Below are 27,780 nucleotides of genomic sequence, written 5' to 3'. Positions count from 1 at the left end.
AAGAACTCACAATGACTTCACTTTCACCCCCTCCCTCTGTCCAATTGCTCTTGCCCTAGGAGGAAACTCTCCTTCCATGCAAGCACCTGGGCCACCATTACCAATGACCGCTGTGTCCTCAATATAGTGTCCCAGGGATACAGATTTTATTTCCACACTCTGCCAACCCAAAAAGGGTTCCCAGATCTTCCCCCAAACCAGTGAGCAGAGGTCAAAAAGCAAGTCCTTTCCCTGCTCTCGATGAGGGCAATAGAGCATGTTCCTGCAGAACAGGTAGGCCAAGGTTTCTACTCCAGACTCTTTCTGGTACCCAGAAAAGAGGGCACCTGGCGCCCCATCCTCGATCTATCCATTCTAACACTTTCCTAGTGATACCAAAATTCAAAATGCTCACTTTACAGCAACTTCTACCTATGCTTTCCAAGGATGCTTGGTTAGCCACCCTAGACCTAAAAGAGGCCTACCTACACATCCCAATCAGAGAATCCTGCAGGAAATATCTCCGTTTCAGGGCAGGATCACTGCATTTTCAGTTCTCTGCGCTTCCCTTTGGCTTATCCACTGCTCCCAAAGTGTTCACAAAATGCCTGGCTCCCGCCATTGCTTTTTGCAGACAAATATTCAAATTTACCCATACTTAGAGGACTGCCTGATTCAGGCAGACATTCAGGAAAAGCTGCTAAAGCACCTATTGACCTCCCTGGGGTATACTATCAAATCCAGACTAGTAAACATGCAAAAATTTGTATTCCTGGGAGCAAGCCTGGACGTGGCATCCCAGATGGCATTCCTTACACCAGAGAAATAAACCTACCTGACAACCTACTTCTTTCAACTAGCCACCAGACCCCAGTTATCCACAAGGAAAGTCCTGCAAGCTCTGGGGTTCATGGCTTCTTGCATTCTACTCATTCCATATGCCAGACTGCATATGAGGAAACTAAAATGCTACCTAAAAAGCCTTTGGTGTCAACACTCCCAAGACCTGGAAATTCTTATGCCAGTGATACCTTGCTTAAGGAAAGATTTCCTTTGGTGGGCAGCAGCATGCAACCACAACAAGGGACTAACCTTCTCACAACCCCACGCTGCCCAGACTCTCACCACAGATGTATCAGACTATGCCTTGGGTGCACACCTGGATGGCAGGTGCATTCAGGGCCAATGGAGCCCAAACCAAATACATCTGCACATCAACCAAAAGGAGATGTTAGCTGTTCAGCAAGCTCTGACAGCCTTCAGACCACTACTCTCCCCGGGGCCTCTACTGATCAAAACAGACACCACCACTGTGATGTGGTATATCAACAAGCAGGGAGGGACTCTTACACCCTGTGCAGGCTCGCCATGACCCTTTGGCACACAACCTCGGACATGCAGCTACACCTATTAGCACAATTCCTGCCAGGCTGCCTAACTATGTGGCAGACAACTTAAGCAGAAATCTTCTTGATCCACACGAGTGGCAACCAGACCAAAGAGCCTTCACCCTTGTAACCCAGAAATGGGGCATCCCGAAGGTCGACCTCTTTGCTTCCCACTCCAACCATCAGCTCAGCAAATTCTGCACCAGGGAACCTCATAGGAAGGCCTGGAAAGTGGATGCTTTATTCTTCCAGTGGGTCAACCTCTCGGTCTATGCATTCTCCCCTCTACTGCTCATTACAAGGGTACTGCTCAAAATAAGGGAGGAAAAACTGAGGACAATCCTGATTGCCCCAGACTGGCCACACCAGCACTGGTAGCCTCTGCTGCGAAGCCTGTCATCACTGCCACTATGGCATCTCCCTCAGATCCCAACACTCCTGACCCAGAGGAATGGAGAATTCATGCATCCCCAATTGCAAACCCTCTATCTGGCAGCCCGGCTTATTCCCTGACCATTGCACAAGCTGCCAATCTAAGCAAACAAGTTCTAGATGTTATACGTGACGCCAGACGCCCTAGCACTGCAAAGTCAAGTGGAAAAGGTTTTGCACCTGGATCCAGGCTAAGGGAGCTGGAACTGCACAGCCGTCCCTACCTCTCATCCTGGGTTACCTGACTGACCTACTACACAGGGGTCTATCCTTCTCTTCCATTAAAATTCATGCCTCTGCCATCTCTACTCATATCAGCACAGAGCCACCTCTTTTCTCCCACTCTCTCATCAAACAGTTCCTAAGAGGGGCTAACAACTTGAGGCTACCCAGAAGAGCACCTACCCCAGCTTTGGAACCTTGTTTTGGAAAAACTCACCCTGCCCCCCTTTGAACCAGTAGCATCAGCAGAGTTAAAGTTCCTCTTTTGGAAGACAGCCTTACTTCTGGCCATCACTTCAGCTAGAAGAGTATCCTAGCTACAAACACTAATGGCTGTAGAACCCTTCATCATTTTCCACGGTGACAGGGTCTCTCTCAGGACTTCATGCCAAAAGTGGTGCCCAGTGTGGCTCACAACCAATTCATTAATTTGCCGACCTTTTTCCCTAACCCACAACACAAGGGGGAAAGGATTCTGCACTCTCTAGATGTGCACAGACAGCTCAGATTCTACCTAGATAGGACTAAATCATTTAGGAAGACTGATCAATTGTTAGTCAGCTTTGCTACAGGAGCAGAGGGCAAGACCATATCTAAACAAAACATTTCCAAATGGATAGCACACTGCATCCATTTATGCTACAAGCACCATAGGAAACCTCCCCCCAAGGGGGTCAGGACACATTCTACCAGAGCAACCTCCACCTCTGCAGCTTTCCTCAGAGGGGTCCCCACCAGGGACATCCTGGAAGCTGCAACATGGACATCTGTTCATACCTTCACCAAGCATTACCACCTGCTATCTTCTCCAAATCCAGGGCAGGCTTTGCCACAGCAGTCTTGCAGGGCATCCTAGCCAGCCCCCTCTTCTTCTTGTCTGCCTCCACCCTTTTCTTCAGCTTTGGCAGTCAACTAAATGTGATGACTGCAACAGTGAAACACGAAGAACATATTACAGTTGTGTACGCTTACCATAAATGTAGGTGTTCGAGTGTATTCACTGTTGCAGTCCTGGTTTCCCTCCCTCCATCCCCCTTGTCTCTCTCTCTCAATTTCTCTCTCTCTCTCTGCCCTTACAAGGATGTTTTGGTATTTACTTTTTACTGGTGGTGATTTTCTTTGTGTTTCACTGTTGCAGTCATTACATTTGGGTAATCTGCTGGCAGGTTGCCCTTAGTCGGCCTGAATAACAAAAGTCTTGGGTCCTGGGTCGGTTACTGTTGCCTCTTCCATGACGTCAGTTCATCAGGGGTATAAAACATGCAGCTAATGCCATTTTATTCAGGCTTTCTTGCCGCGCGGTGCCCGAAGCAGAAGCAGTTCGCAAGTGCCGGTTGGCCAACTCCTGAAATTTTCGTTTTCGAGTTTCAGAACCGAAGTCTTCCAACTAAAGCTAAGTACCCTGTTGGGGAAACTTTTTCTTGATCCTTACCAATGTCAGTAAAAGTTAAGAAGTGCATTACTTGTGGGAAGCAAATACCTCATAAGGATTTTCATTTGTACTGTATTCCTTGCCTAGGCCTTGATCACAATGTGCCTTGCTGTCGGTTTTGTGCTAAATTTAACCAACGCACTATTAAGCGTCGGTATATTTTTACTTCTAAATATTTTGGTTCAAGATTTAACTGTCCTGAAATGTCATCGGTTAGCAATCTGACTACCGGAGTTCACAAAAAACGCAAAGAAAAAGACAGAGACAGGCCGTCAAGGTCCAAAACCGACGACAAAGCTTCTCCTAAGCCATTCGCCGGTTCTCTGGTACTCGGTGAGGTGCTTTCGCAGCCCCTGATACCTGCTACTTTTGAGTCGCAGGCCTCTACCGAGACCCATTTGGAGTCCGGTATGCCATGAGATTCTCGGAGTATTGAACCCACGGATGTCTCTCCCTTAGATGGGTCTGGAGCCGCTGAGCAGGCACCGGCTTCTGAGGGTGTTTTTAGACCTCAACATTTTTATATTAAACCAATGCCAGCAACAAAAACAAGGTCAAAAACAACTTCTATGTCTAAAAAGATGACGCATGAGCCACATGCTCAGGCCCCTATGCCTAAAAAAGATGATCAAAATGGCTGAGGATTTAATTACCTTGATCAGGAGTTCCCAACACCACCCCCCCCCTGCTAAGAGGCCTAGGCAAGACACTGATTATGAATCTTCAGATCAGGTTTCTATTTCTTCTGATTCCTTTTCTGATCAGAAATTTTCTATTCTACCCTATGAGGATTCTGATGCAGAAGAATCCATCCCATCTGCATCTCCTCTTGAGGATTACTCTTTTGGAGAGACTTTGCATACTTTAAGGGAACATTTTCACTGGGAGAGTCAGGACTTCTCTGAATCAAAAAAGAGGCTTAGGGATTTCCTCCTCCTTCCTCAGAATAGGCCTTTGACAATTCCTCCTGTATTAGACATTGTTGATGATGTGTTCTCGGAATCAAGCATGGCTCCTGATTCCCTGCCTCCGGCTCCTAGTAAGCCAGACAAATATTACAGGGTTCCTGACTCCCACAAATTTCTCTTCAAAAATCCTGCTGCTGATCCTGAGACTCTCTCTCAGGGTCCCAAGGGTGTAAAGGCTTCGACAGCCAAAAATCCTACCCCTTTTGTAGAGATTCCAGGGCGCTGGATAGATGGGGTAAGAAGGTTTATACGTCTGCAACCTTGGTGATCAGGGCTTTAAACTGCCAGTTTCATATGCTTAAATATCAACAACATGTTATGGGCTTACTGAAACAGAAAATGATGTTGATTTCTGATTGTGTGGAAAATAAAGAGTTACAGGATTTATTGCATTTAGCAGAACATGTTGGAAAGCATACTTTGCAATGTGGTTTTGATTCCTTGGAGGCCTCTTGTAGGGCCGCTGTTACTGGATCTGTGATTAGAAGGCATGCCTGGCTCAAGGAGCAAAATCTGCCTGATCATATTAAAGCTAAACTGTTGCATGCCCCTTTGCAGCATGATAATCTGGTAATAAGGCAGAAGAGGTTTTAAAGAAAATGGAAGACGAAGCTAAATCTATGCAAACTGTAAAAGATTTCTTGCAAGTGCAGCCACCCAGGTTCAGTAGGCACTGGCCTACTAAAAAGTGGTCCTTTCCCGTGTCCAACAGAGTCAATCAGGGCAAATCCAGGTGCTCAAAAGGCTCCAGATATCAATCACAGGGTTCTTACAGGTCAAAGCAATGGGGTGCCTCCACCTCCAAATCTGGAGGAAACAAAGCACAACCCTACAGTAAGCAGTCTCAATGACTTTCCTCTACCATCACCAAGCACTTATGTTAGAAAAATGTGTATTTGAATATATGATAAATGCTAGTTTATAAGCAAAGTAGTATATAATGCATTTTATTCTATTAATCATATAGTAGAGAGGATTAATTCATGTTTAAATGTAAAGCAGTTTTGAAACTGCAGTGTGGCTTGAAGCAAAGCTGACCTTCGACCCTGGCAGATGCCAGCTTAGCAAGTTTTAATGTTTATGCTTTTCACAAGTGATTATCTGCTGGGTCAGGAAATTAAATGTGTGAAATAATGAAATCTTCTGCTCTTTCCTGCTGGGATGATTTGGCCTTGTATATGTATTACTGAGATAGCACGCAACTGTGTGAGAAAGTGTAACCGAGAACAAAGATGTGTATTAAAAGACTGAATCTGCTATTGTATTCGAACTGATATGAAACCTTGAAGAAGTAACTTTACAGAGAGACATTATGTCTGACCAGGTGGATAGCAAGGCCGTATTGTAACCAGAGGAAAACTTTTTTAAAATATACAGCATCAGCAGATTTAATGAATAGAGGACTGTAAGCTAAAGTGATGTAGATGCCCTGTGACATACCACGTCAGTAAGGTGGGCACAGCTTGAATGTTAAACCTATATAAAATTGTGTGCTTCCTGTTTCATGTCAGACAAAATTCTGTACTTGTACGTTTTTTGCCTCCTGGTGTACACTAGTAAACTTTTGAATCTGAACCTCCTGTGTATTGAATTCTTGATTTTATTTAACAGTTTGGTCCTTCGAGCCGGAAATGAACCAGCGACCTAAGTACCATTGTGCCTACCACCCACAGTCAGCAGGACTGGTGGAAAGGTACAATGGTACCCTCAAAAATAAGCTTAGGAAGCTAGTAGAGGAGACCCAAAATAATTGGATATACTGTCTGCCTTTGGCACTGCTGAGTATGAGAACGGTTCCAAATGTGAAGGGTTTGACTCCCTTTGAAATGGTTTTTGGGAGAGCATATTATGTGCCTCAGTGGAAAGCTCTCATGCCTGCAGAGCAAGAGGCTGATAGTTCATTAGCTAGTTATATGAGGAAACTGTTAACAAATAAATCTGTTTTGCAGTTTAACTCTTTTTCAGATAAGGAACAGACCAGACTGGTGGAAGCAGTCTTGGCCCCTGGGACATTTGTGTAGCTGAAAGTGACGAAAAGGAAGAATTGGGCGAGTCCAAAGTGGGGAGGGACCATACCAGGTTCTGTTGGCAACGCCTACTGCAGTTAGAGTGGCCGAGAGGACGTCCTGGGTTCATTTGACACATTGTAAACCGGTAAAGAACTTTCAACTTGATGAAAACCTTGTGACTGATATACAACCAGACCGAGATGGCCAAAAACAAAGCGAATAGAAATTTAGATCAACCCCAGAGATGTTGCATAATCATATTGTTGAGTGTACATTTATTGACTGTAATTGTGACAATTTTCCTCTTGTTGTGGTTTATCCTACACACAACCACACAAGTGAAAGTGGGAAGGCGTGATGAAGCGTCTATAGACTGGCATCCAAATTTTAACACATACCTAGCCATGAAACGTGTATATGCAGAGACTATGAACATTTCAAATTGCTGGGTTTGTACAGCTATACCAACAGGATATGGAGGACTGATAATGTCCGCTATCCCTTTGGGGATAAATGAGACTTGGGAGAATTTACTCTTCGATACAGGAACTGTGAGATCACAGGACAAAATAGCTTTATTTTTACCTGTCGCACAAAAAGGAGTTGTATGTTTTTATAAAAATGATACCCTCCAGGTGGGCTGGAGCAATTGTAACATAACCATATCTTACCGATGTTGTATTAAGAATAGTAATGGCAATACTTTTTGCAATACTAATTATGACTCATATTTGAACTCATTGAAAATAACCATGAATGACATTCGCAAAAATCCAGTTTTGTTTAAACAATTGTCAGTTATAGATCAGAAAATGTTTCATGCAGGGCTGATGCGTATTAGTACTAAAGTAGAAAACTGTTATTTTATTTGTGGGAAAAAGGCATATGAATGGTTACCTGAGAATTGGTCTGGCAGTTGTTTTTTGGGTTATTTGGTTCCGGCAATAAGACATACTGCAGAATTACCTTTGGGTAAGATACGAAATGTGAGAGAAGCAGCTCGAAAACCTGAAGGTCCAGTTGATAAACCTGTGAATCCAGTCAGAAAGATCGAAGCTGGCTGGAAAGATCATAATGCCGTGAAAGACAAAAGCAAATTGACTCATATGGACTTGAGTGACAGTGTTATATCCTGGGCAGGAATATTCCCAGCCTATGGAGCAGTCAAATTGATCTGGGAACTGAGGAAGTTGTCAAAACTTCTCGAAGTAATGAGTAATGCAACTTTTTCTGCCCTAGAACTGGTGACTGATGAACTGAATGCAATGAGAACTGTTGTGCTACAAAATCGAATGGCTCTTGAATTCACCCTAGCGGCGAGAGGTGGTACGTGCGCGCTTATCAAAGAAGAATGCTGTGCGTACATACCAGATAACAGGCATGAAATTAACAACTACCTAGAGGTAATTCAGCAAGTATCGGCCATGACTGAACCAGGCCCAAACCCACTGACAGACTTTTTCCAGAATCTATTTGGGGGGGTGGGATTCCATCCTAATGAATATTCTGATTGCCATTTGTGTGGGTATTCTCCTAATAGGAGCATGTGTTTGCTGTGGAATTCCCTGCATGAAAAGATTAATCAAAGATTTTATTGATGTATCTGTTACTGAAACTTTGTACCAAGATGTTGAGATTGAAAGATTGATCTCAGATGACATTTTTTCTGAAGTATAGATCACATGACTCACCTAGCTGAAAATCCTAAGTGGAAGAAGTTGGGAGATGAAATAACACTATGCATACTTCAAAATAGAATAAAAAGTATTAATAGGGGGGAAAATGTTAGAAAAATGTGTATTAGAATAGATGATAAATGCTAATTTATAAGCAAAGTAGTATATAATGCATTTTATTATATTAATCATATAGTAGAGAGGATTAATTCATGTTTAAATGTAAAGTAGTTTTGAAACTGCAGTGTGGCTTGAAGCAAAGCTGACCTTCGACCCTGGCAGATGCCAGCTTAGCAAGTTTTAATGTTTATGCTTTTCACAAGTGATTATCTGCTGGGTCAGGAAATTAAATGTGTGAAATAATGAAATCTTCTGCTCTTTCCTGCTGGGATGATTTGGCCTTGTATATGTATTACTAAGATAGCACACAGCTGTGTGAGAAAGTGTAACAGAGAACAAAGATGTGTATTAAAAGACTGAATCTGCTATTGTATTCAAACTGATATGAAACCTTGAAGAAGTAACTTGACAGAGAGACATTATGTCTGACCAGGTGGATAGCAAGGCCGTATTGTAACCAGAAGAAAACTTTTTTAAAATATACAGCATCAGCAGATTTAATGAATAGAGGACTGTAAGCTAAAGTGATGTAGATGCCCTGTGACGCGTCAGTAAGGTGGGCACAGCTTGAATGTTAAACCTATATAAAATTGTGTGCTTCCTGTTTCATGTCAGACAAAATTCTGTACTTGTAAGTTTTTTGCCTCCTGGTGTACACTAGTAAACTTTTGAATCTGAACCTCCTGTGTATTGAATTCTTGATTTTATTTAACAACTTATCTTTTGGCAGCCCCTTTGAGGGAAAACTAGAACTTCATGCTCAAAATTGTCAGTTAATTACCCAGGACAAGTGGGTATTAAACATAGTATCCCATGGGTACAGATTTAATTTCCATACTTTGCCATTTCCAAACGGATGGCCGGATCTGCCACAAAATCAGTGGGCAGAGGCCCAGAAACAAGTCAATATGGGGGCTATTCAACCGGTACCAGAAAAGGAAAATGGACAAGGTTTTTATTCAAGACTTTTCTTGGTACCCAGAAAAGACAATTCATGGCGCCCAGTACTGGACTTATCGATTCTGAACATGTTTCTGGACATTCCAAAATTCAAAATGCTGACTTTACAACAGCTACTGCCTATGCTAGGCAAGGATGCTTGGTTAGTAACACTAGACTTAAAAGAGGCATACCTGTATATCCCAGTAAGGGAATCATGCAGAAGATACCTCCGCTTCAAAGCAGGTTTTTTGCATTACCAGTTCTCTGCACTGCTTTTTGGCTTATCTACTGCGCCCAGGGTCTTTACAAAGTGCCTGGCACCAGTAATTGCATTTTGCAGACAAAGAAGCATGCAAATTTATCCTTATCTGGATGATTGTCTCATTCAAGCAGAGGACAAGGACACTCTTCTTCAACATCTGGCATTTGTAAAAAGGCTTCTAGCATGCCTAGGGTACACCATAAATGAAAAGAAATCACAACTGGTACCCTCTCAAATAATTACATTCCTGGGTGCAAGCTAGAATACAACTGCCCAGATGGCTTACCTCACGCCAGACAAACAAAGGCAGCTGACAACATACTTCAAGCAAATGGCAACAAGAACCCAGTTATCTGCAAGACAAATTCTGCAGGCTTTGGGGTTCATGGCATCCTGCATTCTACTAATTCCATATGCGAGACTGCATATGAGGAAACTTCAGTGGTACCTAAAAAGTTTATTGAGTCAACATTGTCACAGCCTAGAAACAATGATTCTTCTCATTCCCTGCCTACAACAGGAGTTTCTTTGGTGGGCAGAGACATGTCACCAAAACAAGGGACCGTCATTTACTCTACCCCCCAAACCCTAATTACAGACGCATCAGACTATGCTTGGGGGGCCCACCTTGCAGGGAGATGCATTCAGGGCAAATGGAGCCCAAACCAAATGCATCTGCATATCAACCAGAAAGAAATGCTAGCTGTTCAGAATGCTCTGACAGCCTTCAAGGACTTACTTCATCCAGGACAACTACTGATAAAAACGGGCAACACCACAGTTATGTGGTACCTAAACAAGCAGGGGGGTACACATTCCTACCCCCTTTGCAGACTAGCCATGGCCTTGTGGAACACAGCCTTGACTTACCAAATACATCTCCAAGCTCAATTCCTGCCAGGAAAGCAAAATACGCTGGCAGACGACCTAAGCAGAAATCTTATGGACCCACACAAATGGAAACTGGATCAACAAATCTTCAGCATCTTAACACAGAAATGGAGGAGCCCAGACATAGATCTATTCGCCTCTCCCCAAAATTATCAGTTGGATAAATTCTGCACAAGAGCTCATCACAAAAAAGCATGGAAAGTAGATGCTCTATCCTTCAGCTGGAAAAACCTATCAGTGTATGCCTTTCCCCCTCTACCTCTTCCCTCCAAGGTCTTACTAAAAGTCAGACAGGATAAAAAACAAAAATTATCCTAATTGCTTCGGACTGGCCTTGTCGGCGCTGGTACCCGCTTCTAAGGATCATGTCACATCTTCCTCCATGGTACTTGTCTCAAATACCTCATCTACTGTCTCAGCAGAACTTTCAGCAGAACTATGAAATTCTGCACACTCAGCTCCAAACTCTGAATCTTGCAGAATGGAAAATCAACTAATTATTCAAACCACACCTCTCAGTAAATCTGATGGATGTTATTTTGGAAGCCAGAAGGCCTAGTACTAGAAAATCTTATGCTGATAAATGGAAGAGATTTTGTGCTTGGACCCAAGCACAAGGAATATACACAGCAAAGCCCTATGTTCCTCAGATTTTGCAATATTTAACTGAGATGCTTGGCAAGGGCCTATCTTTTTCTTCAATAAAAATCCATGCTTCTGCCATCTCGGCTCATTACAACACAGTGCCTCCCCTCTTTTCCTCATCCACTGCTTAGAGGGGCCAAATTTTTAAGGCCTCCCAGAAGAGCACCAACTCCTGCATGGGACCTCAATTCTGTACTGGAAAAACTCACCCTGCCTCCTTTTGAACCAGCAGCTACTGCGGATATAAAATTTCTATCTTGGAAAACTTTTGGCAGTCACTTCAGCAAGAAGGGTTTCAGAACTACAGGCCCTCATGGCAGTGGAGCCTTTCATTATTTTTTACCCAGACAGGCTGTCCCTCAGGACCAATCCTTCTTTTATGCCTAAGGTGGTATCCAGTGTGGCTCTTAACCAGCCCATTCACCTGCCAACATTTTACCCAAATCTGCAGAACAAGGGGGAGTGGATTCTGCATTCATTGGATGTACACAGACAACTAAGATTCTACTTAAAACAGGACCAAATCTTTAAGAAAGTATGAGCAACTACTGGTAGCATTTGCTGCAGGATCAGAGGGGTAGGCAATATCAGAGCAGACTATTTCTAAATGGATAAGCCACTGCATTCGTTTCTGCTATTTGCACCATCTGTGCCCAAGGGGATCAGATCACATTCCACCAGGGCTGCCTCTACTTCATCAGCTTTTCTCAGAGGGGTCCCAACCAAAGATATTCTAGAAGCTGCTACTTGGAGCTCTGATCATACCTTTACAAAGCATTATCATTTACCTCTCTTCTCCAAATCCAGGGCAGGCTTTGCCACTGCAGTCCTGCAGGGCCTTATAGCCACTCCTAATGCTGTTTAGTTCCATCCTCCCATCCATAGCTAAGGGATTCTACCCAAATGTAATGACTGCAACAGTGAAACACGAAGAACATAGTACAGTTGTGTACACTTACCATAAATGTAGATGTTCGAGTATCTTCACTGTTGCGGTCTGGGTTACCCACCCGCCATCCCCCATTCTATACCTTTTCTTTCCTTCACTATACTCAAAAGCCTTTGTGGTGTATTTGCTTTTAGTTGAAGGTAAAGTTTATGTTTCTAAAAATGCATTTATATATTTACTGTTTTTATATATATATATATATATATATATATATATATATATATATATATATATATATATATGTATAGTTTTCCTACCCATTTGGGTGGCACCTGACATCTGGGGCAAGAAAAACTGAATAAAATGGCATCAGCTGCATGTTTTATACCCCTGACGACCTGACGTCATGGAAGAGGAGACGGCAACCGTCGCAGGACCCAAGACTTTGTTATTCAGGCCGACTGAGGGCAACCTGCCAGCAGATTACCCAGATGGTAATGGCTGCAACAGTGAATACACTCAAACATCTACATTTATGGTAAGTGTACACAACTGTACTTTCTTTCACCATAACCTAGCTCCCTCTTGGGGGCTTCTGACAGTTAGGACAAGAAAAACTGATGTAATGGCGTTGGCTGCCTTGATTTATAACACTGACGAACTGACATCAGTCCTGGAGCGACAGCAACCGACGCAGAAGTACTAAGCCTCTGGTATTTGGGTCAGTTGAGGGCTACCCTGGCAGGGATAACCCTAATGTGATGACTGCAACAGTGAATACACTCGAACATCTACATTTATGGTAAGTGTACACAACTGTACTATTTTTCTCCAGTGAATTCTCTACACCCTCATCTAATTTTGGCAAGAAACAAAAATAAAGTCTCATGCATATATTTAAAAATCAGTGGCAAGGAAGGTCCAAAATAGGAAGCAGGAAGCACCCAGAACAAAGGACAGTCAAATAGGTCCAAATTACTATGTAAGGGACCTTACACACACACACACACACACACACACACACACACACACACACACACACACACACACACACACACACACACAAAACACTAGTAGTCCCTTATCCCTTCCAGAAAGTCTGAATCTCCACCTCTCACTTTTGCAGTAAATTGTTTCAGACAGATGGTTGCTGAATGTGATCTGTGTTTTGACACAGATGGCAATGGGAGAAAATTCCTCCACTTCAGGGGATTCCTCCTCATCTGCTAGACAAAACCTCTCTCTTTACTCCTGTCTTATATAATGTTCTGCCTCAGGGGATAATAGAAGCTGTTCCTTTCAGTTAGGGAAAGGATTTTACTCAAGTTTGTTTTTATTGCCAAATAAAGAAAAATCCTGGGAACCAGTTCCGGACCTTTCATTCCTGAATCAGTTTGCAGTAGTGCTAAAGTTCAAAATGCTTTCACTTCACAGTTACCCCCTTCTTCCTCATTTTAGTTTTGTTGAAACCTTAGTTTTAAAAAACATGCAAGTCATCACATTTCTATTCATCCGTGTTTCATGAACATCTTAAGTTTTTCTTTTGTGTGTGTGTGTGTGTGTGTGTGTGTGTGTGTGTGTGTGTGTCTGTGTCTGGTTCGCATTATCAGATCTCTGCTGTTCACTTTGGGCTATCCACTGCTCCATCAGTGTTCACAAAGTGTCTAGCTCCAGTGCTAGCCCATTGCAGGTTACAGGGTATCCACTTGTTTCCATATTTTAGATTACTTGATGTTCTTCGTGTTTCACTGTTGCAGTCATTACATTTGGGTAATCTGCTGGCAGGTTGCCGTCAGTTGGCCTGAATTCCAAAGTCTTGGGTCCTGCGTCAGTTGTGGTCTCCTCTTCCATGACAGGTCGTCGGCGGTATAAAACATGCAGCCAACGCCATTTTCTTTAGTCTTTCTTGCCATGCGGTGCCCGAAGCAGAAGCATTTAGCAAGTGCTGGTCGGCCGACTACTGAAATATTTGAGTCTGAGTTTCAGAACCGAAGTCTTCACAAAAGCTAAGTACCCCGTTGGGGAAACTTTTTTCTTGCTCCATACTGATGTCAGAAAAAGTTAATAATTGTATTACTTGTGGGAAGCGAATACCTCATAAGGATTTCCATTTATACTGTATTCCTTGCCTAGGCCCTGATCACAACGTACCTGGCTGTCAGTTTTGTGCTAGATTTAACCAACGCACTATTAAGCATTGGTATATTTTTGCCTCAAAGTATTTTGGAAACAGATTTAACTACCCAGAAATGTCGTCGGATAGCAATCTGACTACCGGAGTACATAAAAAACGCAAAGAAAAGGACAGAAAGACAGTTGAGATCCAAAACCGACTAAGCTTCTCCTAGGCCAGTTGCTGGTTCGCCGGTACTCAGTGAGGCTCTTTTTTGCAGCCCCTGATACCCGCTACTTTCGAGTCGTAGGCCTCTACCGACACCCATGTGGAGTCCGGCATGCCGCGAGATACTCAAGGTATTGGACCGACGGATGTATCTCCCCTGGATGGGTCCGGAGTCATTGAGCAGACACCGGCTTCAGAGGGTGTATTCAGACCTCAACATTTGTGTATCAAACCGACGACAGCTGCAAAGACAAAAGCATTTTCTAAAACTAAAAAAATGACGCATGAGCCACGTGCACAGACTTCTATGCCTAAAATACAGATGATCAAAATGGCTGAAGACCTTATTACCTTGATCAGGGGTACCCATCCCCCTCCAGATAAGAAGCCTAGGCAAAACACTGATTATGAATCTTCAGATCAGGTTTCTATTTCTTCTGATTCCTCTTCTGATCAGGAATTATCTATACCTCCCTATGATTATTCAGATGTAGAGGAGTCTATACCATCTGCATCACCTCCTGAGGATTATTCATTTGGAGAAACCTTGCATAGTTTCAGGGAGCATTTTCACTGGGAGAGTCAAGATTTCTCAGAATTAAGAAAGAGGCTCAGGTATTTCCTTCTTCTCCCTCAGCACAGGCCTTTAGCCATACCCCCTGTTTTAGACATTGTGGGTGATGTGTTTTCAGAGTCAAGCTTGACACCTGACTCCTTACCTCCGGCTCCCAGCAAGCCTGACAGATATTACAGGGTCCTTGACTCTCATAAATTCTTATTTAGAAACCCTGCTGCTAATCCTGAAACTATTTCACAGGGTCCAAAGGGAGTTAAGGCTTCAACAGCAAAAAAACCCTACCCCCTTTGACAGAGATTCAAGAGCACTGGATAGATGGGGAAAAAAGGTTTATACATCTGCTACCTTGGCAATAAGGGCCTTAAACTGTCAATTTCATATGCTCAAGTATGAACAACATGTTATGGGATTGCTAAAACAGAAAATGATGATTTCTGAATGTGCAGAAAATAAAGAAATGCAGGAATTATTGCATGCAGCTGAACAGGTTGGAAAGCATACTTTGCAATGTGGTTTTGATTTTTTAGAGGCCTCCTGCAGGGCCGCAATTACTGGATCTTTGATTAGGAGGCATGCCTGACTAAAGGAACAGAATTTGCCTGATCATGTTAAAGCTAAATTGTTAGATGCACCTTTACAGCATGATACTCTGTTTGGAATTAAGGCAGAAGAAGTTTTAAAGAAAATGGAAGACAAAGCAAAATCTATGCAAACTGTAAAAGACTTCTCACAAGTGCAGCCACCAAGATTCAGTAGATACTGGCCTACAAAAAACTGGTCCTTTCCTGTGTCAGACAGAGCTCAAAGGGGCAAATCCAGACGCCCTAAGGGTTCCAGATACCAGGCGGAAAATTCATACAGGTCAAAGCAATGGGGCGCTTCTACCTCCAAATCTGGAGGAGATAAAGCGCAAACCTACAGAAAACAGTCCTAATGACTTCCCTCTACCTGCACCAAGCACTTATCTTTTGGCAGCACCCTTAGGGGGAAAATTAGCACTTTTTGCTCAAAATTGGCAGTTTAATAACCCAGGACAAGTGGGTGCTAAACATAGTATCACAGGGATACAGATTCCATTTCCATACTCTGCCAATGGCAAACGGTTGGCCAGATCTGCCAAAAAATCAATGGGCAGAGGCACAGAAACAGGTTACGTCCCTCATGGATGTGGGGGCCATTCAGCCAGTATCAGAACAGGAAAAAGGACAAGGTTTTTACTCAAGACTGTTCTTGGTACCCAGAAAGGACAAGGCCTGGCGGCCAATACTGGATTTATCGATTTTGAACACATACCTGGACATTCCAAAATTCAAAATGCTGACTTTGCAGCAGCTTCTGCCCATGCTGGGCAAGAATGCTTGGCTGGTGACATTAGAACTAAAAGAGGCATACCTGCATTAACCAGTAAGACAATCGTGCAGAAGATACCTCAGATTCAAGGCAGGATTAATGCATTACCAATTATCTGCACTGCCCTTTGGCTTATTTACTGCGCCCAGGGTCTTTACAAAATGCCTGGCACCAGTAATTGCATTTTGCAGACAAAGAAGTATTCACATATATCCTTTCTTGGACAGCTGTCTCATTCAAGCAGAGAACAAGGACATTCTTCTTCAACACCTGGCATTTGTGAAAAGGCTTCTAACATGCCTAGGGTACACAATAAACAAAAAGAAATCACAACTGATACCTCTCAAAAGATAACATTTCTGGGTGCAAGCTTGAATACAACTGTCCAGATGGCTTACCTCACGCCAGACAAGCAAAGGCAAATGACTACTTACTTCAAACTGATGGCAACAAAAACTCAGTTATCTGCGAGACAAATACTGCAGGCTTTGGGCTTAATGGCATCCTGCATCCTATTGGTTCCATATGCAAGACTGCATATGAGGAAACTGCAATGGTACCTAAAAAGTTTATGGAGTCAACATTGTCACTGTCTAGAAACAATGATTCCTCTCATTCCCTGCCTACAACAGGGTTTTCTATGGTTGGCAAAGGCATGTCACCAAAACATGGGACTGACCTTCACTTTACCCCCTGTCAGCCAAACCTTAACATTCGCATCAGATTATGCCTGGGGGGCCCACATGGCAGGAAGATGCATTCCATTCAGGGTATATGGACCCAAAACAAATGTATCTACATATCAACCAGAAAGAGATGCTAGTTGTTCAAAATGCCCTAACAGCCTTCAAGGACTTACTTCATCCAGGACAATTACTGATAAAGATGGACAACACCACGGTCATGTGGTATATAAACAAGCAGGGGGGCACACACTCATACCCCCTTTGCAGATTAGCCATGACATTATGGGACACAGCTTTGACTTTCCAAATACATCTTCAAGCTCAATTCCTGCCAGGAAAGCAAAATAATCTGGCAGATGATTTAAGCAGAAACCTTATGGGTCCTCACGAGTGGAAACTAGATCCACAAGTCTTCAGCATGATAACAAAGAAATGGGGGAGCCTAGACATAGATCTATTTGCCTCTTCTCAAAATTACCAATTGAAAAAATTCTGCACAAGGACTTATCACAGACAAGCATGGAAAGTGGACGCCCTATCCTTCAGTTGGATAAACCTATCGGATTACGTCTTTCCTGCTCTGCCTCTTCTTCCCAAGGTCCTTCTAAAAGTCAGACAAGAGAGACCAAAGATGATACTAATTGCCCTGGCCCCGCCAATACTGGTACCCAATCCTAAGGAACTTGTCTCATTACCCACCTTGGACCTTACCTCAAAGGCCTCAACTACTGTCCCAGCAAAACAATCAGATCCTGCACAATCAACTCCAGACACTGAACCTGGCAGCATGGCTGATCATGTAGTTATACAAGCAACACCTCTCAGTAAAGCTGTGATGGAAGTCATTTTGGAAACCAGAAGGCCTAGTACTAGAAAATCTTATGCTGATAAATGGAAGAGATTCTGCTCTTGGAATCAAGCAAAAGGAACTGATACAGCAGAACCAAATATTCCTCAGATATTACAATATTTAACTGAGATGCTTGACAAGGGCCTATCTTTTTCCTCTATTAAAATTCATGCCTCTGCCATTTCGGCTCATTGCAATAGAGAGCCCTCCAATCTTTTCTCATCCTTTACTAAAGGAGTATCTTGGAGGAGCCAAAAATTTAAGGCGGCCTAGAAGATCACCAATACCTGCATGGGACCTCAATTATTTGTTGGAAAAGCTCACCCTGCCTCCATTTGAACCAGCTGCTACCGCTGATATAAAGTTCTTATCATGGAAAACCGCTCTGCTACTAGCAGTTACTTCAGCAAGAAGAGTTTCAGAGCTACAGGCCCTCATGGCTGTAGAGCCCTTTATCATATTTTACCCAGACAGGGTGTCTCTGAGGACAAATCCTACATTTATGCCTAAGGTGGTTTCCAGTGTGGCTCTTAACCAGACCATTCATCTGCCATCCTTTTATCCAAATCTGCAGAACAAGGGGGAAAGAATTCTGCATTCCTAGGATGTACACAGACAGCTACAATTCTACTTGAGCAGGACTAAAGCTCTAAGAAAAAGTGAGCAATTACCAGTGGCATATGCTGCAGATCAGAAGGAAAGGCTATTTCAAAGCAGACTATTTTAAAGTGGATAAGCCATTGCATTCGTTTCTGCTACTTACACCATGGTAAACCTGTGCCCAAGGGCATTAGGTCTCATTCCACCAGAGCTGCAGCTTCTTCAGCAGCCTTTCTCAGAGGAGTACCAACCAAAGACACTCTAGAGGCTGCTACTTGGAGTTCTGTTCACACCTTTACAAAGCATTATCATTTGCCCAAGTCCAGGGCAGGCTTTGCCACTGCAGTTCTGCAGGGCCTTATAGCCATACCTAATGCTGTTTAGCTCCAGCCACCCAACCATAGCTTTGGGATTCTACCCAAATGTAATGACTGCAACAGTGAAACACAAAGAACATAGTTCAGTTGTGTACACTTACCATAAATGTAGATGTTCGAGTGTCTTCACTGTTGCAGTCCAGATTACCCTCCTGCCATCCCCCTTTCATTCTGGAGTTTATCTTTCCTTCTCTGTCTTCCTACAACCTATGTGGTGTATTTGCTTGTAGATGAAGGTAAAGTTTATATTGATGCATGTATTTATATATACATCATTTTGCTATCTTTTTGGGGGCTCCTGACATCTGGGGCAAGAAAAACTAAAGAAAGTGGCGTCTGCTGCATGTTTTATATCCCTGATGACCTGACGTCATGGAAGAGGAGACAGTAACTGGCACAGGACCCAAGACTTTGGAATTCAGGCCGACTGAGGGCAACCTGCCAGCAGATTATCCAAATGTAATGACTGCGACAGTGAATACACTCGAACATAAGTGTATACAACTATACTTTTAGCTTTCAGTCTTTTTTAAGGTGTCAGGAATTTGTCAAATGAGTGAAAGGTCTTTTACAGGCTAGGATTCCATTATAACATTCAAAAGTCTTTTCGACTCCATCACACAAGATTGTGTTTCTGGGATGCGTGCTAGACCTCTCGATACAAAGAGCTTTTTTCTACAGGAAAAAAAAAAATATCTGTGTTTAGGTCTATTCCAGCGGTTTTCCATTCAAGCTTCTCAAACATCAAGGGGATACCTCAGGATTCGGGGACTCGCGTCTTCCATAATTCTTGTGATCCTCTTGCAAGACTCCAGCAGATACAGTGGTTACCTGAAATATCTTTGATCTCAGCATTAACACCTGTTGACTTTTCAAATAACAGTTCTGGGATTTGTGAATTTGCTTGGGGAGCAGTGTCAAAGGGATAAAAGTGCAAGTTCTTTGGGAGAAGAAATGCAGACCAAAGCATGTGAGTGCAAAAGAGGTGCTACTTCTTATACATGCTCTCACCTCCCTGAATTATCTATATTCCTTGAAAACTCCAAGTGTTTACAGACAATACCTCAATGATATGGTACATAAATGAGCAAGGGCGAATCAGAGCTTACCCCATCTGCAGGCTAACCTTTTTAGCATGGAATATAGCTTTACAGCATATTCTCACTCTACAGGCATCTTACATTCTGTAAGATCACAATTGTATGGCAGACCCTTACAAATGGAAACTGAATCAAATGGTCTTCCAAGATTTGCTCCATCTGTGGGGAATTCATTGGGGTAAACCTTTTTACCTCCTCTCTAAACAGTTAACTGGCAAAATTCTGTTTGAGGTCTTCATGCATGAAGGCCTGCAAGACAAACACCTTTTCATTTTCTTGGACAGAAGTGTTCCTGTATGCTTTTCCACCATTTCCACTGATTTCCAGGGTACTTGTGGAGATTCAGGAGGTCTCCCCTAAGGTCATTGTGGTGACTCCCTTCTGATCAAGGCAAACGTTTTTCTCCCTGCTTTTGGAACTATCCAGGAGTAATTACCACAAACTGCATCACAAACTGGATTTGTTCACACAAGATTGGGGGTGTTTAATACATCTTGACCCTAAACAATTACAACTGATTGCCTGAATGATAAGACCTTAATACCTTTAGGAGCATGTTTTCTGAGGATGCGCAGCAGGTATTAATTGAGGCAAGAAAGACTGCTACTAGATAATCATATATAAGCAAATAGATAAAGTTTTCTAGCGAGAGTCAAGAAAACATCCAGCACCCAGTCAGGGCAAGTGTTTCTGTGATTTTACAGAATCTGTGTGAGTTAACATTCCTATTGGTCTGTCTTACTCCTCTGTCAAGGTTCATTCGTCTGCCATTTCAGCATGTATGCACATGTATCCCAGTCTTTCAGTGTAGTCTGATGAGAAGATGTTTGTGAAAGGGGTGCTACATAAAAAGCATCCCAGAAAACTGGTGGTTCCTCCTCGGGGTCCTAACTTTGCGTTAGAGAAGCTAACACGTTTGCCATTTGAACCAGCTTATCTGATGGACTTGAGGTTCTTGATGTACAAAACTGTTTTTGCTAATTGTTCTGACCTCTACAAGAAGAATTATGGAATTGCAAGCTATTGTGATTAGTCAACCTTATCTTTCACAGAGACAGGATTTCTTTGAGAACTGATCCTTCTTTTATGCCTAAGGAGTTGTCTAAGTTTACTTTAAGACATTCTGTTCATCTCCTTGTTTTCTTTCCAGAATCCAAAAATGAGTAAGAACGGACACTTCATACCTTGGATGTCCATAGACAACTCAGGCGCTGTCCTGACAAAGGAAAATGTTTCAGAACTTTTGATCAGTTGTTCATGTCTTAGGAAGGTAAGAAGAGGGGACAACCTGTGTCAAAGCATACTATTTTCAAATGGTTGTCTCAGGCTATTATGATTTTTTTTTATTCTCACCACAACAAAACTGTTTAAGGCATGGTCAGGGTTTAGCCTGTCTGGGTCTTGGCTTCATCTATGACTTTTTTGGAAATAGACTCTAGAAGTATTCTAAAAGCACCAAGTTGGTCCTCTGCATACATTTACAAAACAGTATAAACTAGATTCCTTCTCTGAGTCTAAGACAGGCTTTTCTAGGACCATTCTGTAGGAGCTTTTGGATCCTTTCCCTTCCACTTTCCAGTTATTTTAAGCTATAATAAGCTACCGATATAGTTAAAGCTACCACTGCAGTGATCAATATGAAGACCATAGTACAATTATTTAAATAAATTTGCCATAGTAGTATATTCCATTTTTGAATGCTCATTGCCACAGTAGCTGTTCCCTCCCTCCACCCCCTTATTTGTGTGTGTGTGTGTGCTTGTGTGTGTGTGTGTGTGTGTGTGTGTGTGTGTGTGTGTGTGTGTGTGTGTGTGTGTGTGCTTGTGTGTGTGTGCTTGTGTGTGTGTGCTTGTGTGTGTGTGTGTGTGTGTGTGTGTGTGTGTGCTTGTGTGTGTGCTTGTGTTTGTGTGTGTGTGCTTGTGTTTGTGTGTGTGTGCTTGTGTTTGTGTGTGTGTGTGTGTGTGTGTGTGTGTGTGTGTGTGTGTGTGTGTGCGCGTGTGTGCGCGCGCTTGTGTTTTGCCAAGGTCCGGACATGTTTTTCTTTTCCTTTCAGTACCCTTTCAGAGCTTAGCCTCCTTCCCTTAGTTGTTGTGAAGGACTTTGTACTCAAACCATTTTTTCATCACCTCAACTTGAGCTGATGAGTGGTTTGGGAGCATGGAAGGTGCCTTGAAGCTTTGTAAGCTTGCTTGCCATTATGTCCTCTGCAGGATATAATCCATAGAGCTAAGGCTACTGTTATGGTAAGTTTATTTGCACAACTGTACTTTCTATTAACTTTTTAAATGACTTTAGGGTACTATTAATAGAGCATCCCTGGTATATAGTGCCCTCCCACCCCATACGTTTTTCATGCTACAAAACTTTTTTGTTAACTTTTTAAGCGGCTTTAGAGTAGCTTTAGATTTCTGAGATGTTCATTGTCTTCCAGCTATATTGCAAGATTTGCTCTTACTTTAAGGGAGTTTAGAGTTGTGAGCTCTCACTGCACACACACACACACACACACACACACACACACACACACCTCACCTGACTGCACTCATGTACACTCTCACCTATGCACACATAAACATAACTAACCCCCTACTGCAGTCATCCAGGCTGCTCAGTTTTTCCTTTGCAGTTATAGTCTACATTTCAGAAGCTGTGGTGACACTAGGCTGTTGCCTAGAATAAAGCTTTTACTGGTATCATTTACTAAGTATTTAATTCTTTCTCACACCAACGTGCACAAAGAAAGTGATAGTTTGTAATTTCATGCTGAATAAGTTATTCCACTATTCTCTCCGTCTGCCTGTCTTTCATAGGCGTGTACTAGGCTAATGGCCCTGGAACCTGTACAAGCCTAGCCCATAATATTACCCTTGAATCGTGTCACCCGACAATAGTTACCAGTGCCTCTGTCGAGTAGAGCCACTGAAGTGATTCCCGGGGTGAATTTTCTATTTCCCATCCACTCATCAAGATTTCTCTTGAAGAGGGCCAGTGAGGTGCTCTGTTTGACATGTATGGGAAGTCTATTCCATGGCATGCGCAATCTCTGGGTTATGAACCTGTCCCTCCAGCATGTTCTGTTGATTGTGGTAATGAGGTTGAGGTGTCTGGAATGAGAGATTGGGATTTTTTTAGATGTAACATTTCTAACAGAGCTGGGTCAGACATGGCTTTGTAAGTCAAGCAGAAATCTCCTCTAAGTAGGCGATGAGAGAGAGGAGTTTTAGTCTGTCCATATAGTGCAAGTGGTTAAGGCCTAGGATCCTCTTTGTGAGGTACTTTTGCGGCCTCTCCAGTTGTTGCAGGTGTCTAGTGAGGTACATGCCAAATGGGGCATTGTACTCAATGACTGGCCTAATGAGGAAGGAGTAGAGGGAGACAATGACCTCTTTCTTCCTGGATGCAAAGCCCTTAGTAATGAAATGTGACACATAGAAGGACTTTCTGACCACAGTGGCAATGTGGTGGTCAAAAGAGAGGTTGCTGTCAACCTGTGTTCCCAGATCTCTTATAATGCCTTCTGTGTTCAGTGGACTACCATCAAAGTGGTAATTCATGGGAACTGGGTTTTTCCCAAAGGGGCCGACGACACATTTTTTGGTATTGAGCTTAAGGCCATTGTTCTGTCACCAGCCGTTGATATCAAGTGAGGCCTTTTCTGTAGGATGTCAGCATCACTTGGGGAGTTGATAATAGCTCCCAACTTGCAATCGTCTGTGAACTTTGTCAGCCAGAGTCCCTTCGTGTTGACCTGGACTTCAGAGAAGTAGATACCAAACAGGAAAGGACCCAGGACCGAACCCTGTGGGACTCCACTCGTGACTGGTCACCAGTCTGACTTGGAGTCAGCTACTTTCACACTGTGGGTCCTATCTGTGAGCCAGTTTGCAACCCATCTAGTGATATAGGGGTTGATGCCTATCTTAGTGAGTTTTTCTATGATTCCTGAGTTGGTCTGGATGTCCACATGTGTATGTGTATATATATATATATATATATATATATATATATATATACACACACACACGTATATCTGGTTTTGTTGTAACCATATCTTTCTGAAGGGGAGTATTGTTTATAACATAGACTGTAGGAGTTTTTGAACTTAAAACACTGTATTTTTTTGCACTGTGCTTGAGGCCTTTGTACTCCAGGTGTGTTTGTAATCAAATCCTTTTTGAAACATACTGGTATCTTGAGGTGAATTAATAAAATAACCCTACTTGCAGTCATCCGAACATTTTAATCATATCTCAAGAGGAATTGCCTGAATGTTTTCAAAACAGATAAATGGGGAGTACACTAGTTATAGATTTTTGTACCAAGATGGTACCAGTAACTTTCAATACTTTGAGTACGTTAGTTGCTTGACAATGTTTTGAGTAATACATTTATTAACCTTGAATTTTAATACTTTTTCAATAATACTAGCTTGGGTGATAATGCCAAAGGCTTTGGGCAGGTTGAGGTAAGTGGTGTGCACCATGTGCTCATTATCCTCTGTATCCCTAAAAAAACAAACTTATTAGGTTTAAGAAACAAGAGCTAACCTTCACAAAGCTAGGTTGGTTTGGATATAGGGTCAGTTACATTTCCTTTGTCTAAATTAATGAGTTATGCTGTCATTGTTTCAATGGCTTTACATATAAAGCTGATAGGGCTAATGGATCTGCTGCCGCTGAGGATCTTGAAGGGTACCCCCTTGTGAAGGGGCATTCTGATTATACTGAATGCTTCATGTTCAAATTCAGATGTTAAACTGAGGTTGAATATTTTATGCAGATGTTCAGATAGGTCATATTTGGCACTGATAAGATTCATTCTGCTGTGTTATTCTGCCACATGAATGGATTATTCTTAGTTTTGGACAGGGAATCCAAGACCTGTTCCAGGCTGATTTTTTTCAGGGTCTATACTTTCTGGGATAGGGCTAACAACTAGGGTTAGTGGGGTGATATTTGCACTGAATTTGTCTGCAGGGACGGTGGCTATGTCCTCAGCGTCTTAGCATGCTGTATTGTTGTGGATTAGCTCAGTGCATTGTTAGAGATGTCTCAGTTTGCTAACATAACCAATTTTTTTGTTTTCTTTGGTGTCTCTGGCAAATTTAAATTCATTCATATTCATCCTTGCATTTCCTAATATAATTCTTAATATCCTTGCTGATCTGTTTCTTTGTGCACTTAAGGATGTTCTTTGTGTTTCACTGTTGCAGTCATTACATGTGGGTAATCCTGCTGGCAGGTTGCCCTCAGCCAGCCTGAATTCCAAAGTCTTGGGTCCTGCATCGGCTGCTGTTGCTCCCTCCCTGACATCAGGTCATCAGGGGTATTAAAGAAGCAGCTGACGCCATTTTCTTCAGTCTTTCCTGCCGAGCGGTGCCCGAAGCAGCAGCAGTTCGCAAGTGCCAGTTGGCCGTCTCCTGAGATTTTCGTATTTGAGTTTCATATCCGAAGTCTTCAATAAAGCGAAGTACCCTGTTAACGGGGAAACTTTTTTCTTGCTCCAGACCAATGTCAGAAAAAGTTAATTATTGTATTTCTTGTGGGAAGCAAATACCTCATAAGGATTTTCATTCTAATTGTATTCCTTGCCTAGGCCCTGATCACAACGTTTCTGGTTGTCGGTTTTGTGCTAGATTTAACCAACGCACTATTAAGCGTCGGTATGATTTTGCTTTAAACGTTTTTGGACGCCAATTTAATTATCCTGAAATGTCGGCAGATAGCCATCTGACTACCGGAGTTTATAAAAAACGCAAAGAAAAGGATAGAGAAAAACAACCTAGGCCCAAAACCAACGACAAAGCCTCTCCTAAGCCAGTCGCCGGTTCTCAGTGAGGTGCTTTTGCAGCCCCTGACACCCGCTACTTTAGAGTCGCAGGCCGCTACCGACTCCCATGTGGAGTTGGCCATGCCGCTGGATACTGAAGGTATTGGAGCCTCTGATGCTAATCCCTCAAATGGGTCCGGAGCCGCTGAGCAGGTACCGGCTTCTGAGGGTGTATTCAGACCAAAACATCTTTACATTAAAATGACCTCAGCTTCAAAGGCAAAGACTAAAGCCCCTTCTAAAGCAAGGAAGCAAACCCAAGAGACACATGGACAGTCCTCTATGCCCAAAAAACAGATGCTCAAAATGGCCGAAGACTTGATTAACTTGATCAGGAGTTCCCATCCCCCTCCTGATAAGAGGCCTAGGCAAGACACTGACTATGAATCTTCAGATCAGGTTTTCTGATGTTCATCGTGCATACAGCTGCAGTCATAACAGATGGGTTCTCCTGCCGTCAGGCGGGTCCTCGGTCGGCCGAATTCCAAAGTCTAGGTCTGGCGTCGGTTGTCGTCGCTTCTTCCCTGACGTCAGTGCGACAGGGGTATAAAGGAACCAGCCGACGCCATTTTCTTCAGTCTTTCTTGCCGCGCGGTGCCCGAAGCAGAAGCAGTTCGCAAGTGCCGGTCGGTCAGCTCCTGAAATTACGAAAATTTGGAAACCGAAGTCTTCTTGAAAGCTAATACCCCTTTGGGGAAACTTTTCTTGCCTCAGACCGATGTCAGACAAAGTTAATAATTGTATTTCATGTGGGAAGCAAATACCACATAAGGATTTCCATTCCCTCTGTATACCTTGTTTAGGCCCAGACCACGACGTCTCGGTCTGTCGCTTTTGTGCTACATTCAACAAACGCACCATTAAGCGTCGGGTAGAGTTCGCCCAGCATTATTTTGGAAAAACATTTAACTATATTATGTCGTCGGATATTCCGACTCTAGTTTTGTCTAAAAAACGCAAAGATAAGGACCGACACACGAGGTCCGCGGCCTCTACCGACACCACGCCAAAACCGACTACACGTGGTCCGGTTCTCAGCGAGGCGCCTACGCAGCCCTTGACTACCGACGACACTTCATTGGCGGTGTCTCCTGTGCCCGAGGTCGCAGGCTCCTCGGCCCACACCCCGACTACAGATACCGAAGCCACTCCTGGCGTTGAACCTCAAAATGTGGGCAGGTCTACCCCCACTCAAGGTGTCTTTAGACCTTCCTCTTCTTTTTCCATTAAGGCTTTCACTAAGTCTAAAGCAGCCATGCATTCTTAGAGACAAGCTACACAGGGCCCATCTCCAAGCCCCATGCCTAAAAAACAGATGCTTAAAATGGCTGAGGATTTAATTACTCTTATCAGGGGTTCTCAACCCCCACCGGACAAAAGGCCCAGAGTGGAGGAAGAATCCCCCTCCTCTGATCAGGGCTCCATTATTTCAGAGCACTCTGATGATCAGGAACATTCTAACTCCCCTTTTCAAGACTCTGATGCAGAGGAGTCCATTCCTTCTGTATCCCCCCCCAGAGGATTATTCATTTGGGGAAACTTTGCAAACCTTAAGGGAACACTTCCACTGGGAAGGCCAAGATTATTCAGATTCCAAGAAAAGACTTAGGGAATTTCTCTTGCTACCTCAGCACAGGCCTCTGGATATACCTCCTGTCTTGGACATCCTAGATGATGTTTACTCGGAGGCCTGCCTTAACCCGGATTCTCTGCCTCCAGCCCCAGTCAAGCCTGACAGGTACTACAGGGTTCTTGACTCACACCAATTTCTATACAAAAGCCATGCTACTGACCTAGAAACCATCTCACAGGGCCCTAAGGGAATTAAGGCCTCCACTGCTAAAAATCCATTACCTTCCGAGAGAGATTCCAGATCCTTAGAAAGGTGGGGAAAAAAGGTATATACCTCTGCTACCTTAACCATGAGGGCCTTAAATTGTCAGTTCCATATGCTAAAATACCAACAGTTTTTGTTATCACAATTGAAAAGTAAAATGTCACAACCTGAACAACCAGACTTGAAGGAGTTGCAGGATTTGATGCATAGTGCAGAACAAGTGGGTAAGCATACCTTACAATGTGGTTTTGATGCTCTAGAGGCCTCATGTAGAGCTGCTGTTACAGGATCAGTCATACGTAGACATGCCTGGCTCAAGGAACAAACCTTGCCTGATTATGTCAAAGCTAAATTACTAGATGCCCCTCTACAAAAGGA

General features: G+C 43.1%; 1 protein-coding gene across 4 annotated transcripts in view; it reads left to right on the top strand.

The window, feature by feature from the left end:
- The window catches only part of FIG4 (FIG4 phosphoinositide 5-phosphatase), a 3,828,182-nt gene that overhangs the window by 124,544 nt on the left and 3,675,858 nt on the right, over window positions 1-27,780 (top strand). The window lies entirely within an intron of this gene.

This window comes from Protopterus annectens, chromosome 1.part0 (genome assembly GCF_019279795.1).
Source record: "Protopterus annectens isolate FY-2018-M chromosome 1.part0, PAN1.0, whole genome shotgun sequence".
NCBI classification, from domain to species: Eukaryota; Metazoa; Chordata; order Ceratodontiformes; family Protopteridae; genus Protopterus; species Protopterus annectens.
This window is presented reverse-complemented; position numbering and strand designations above follow the sequence as displayed.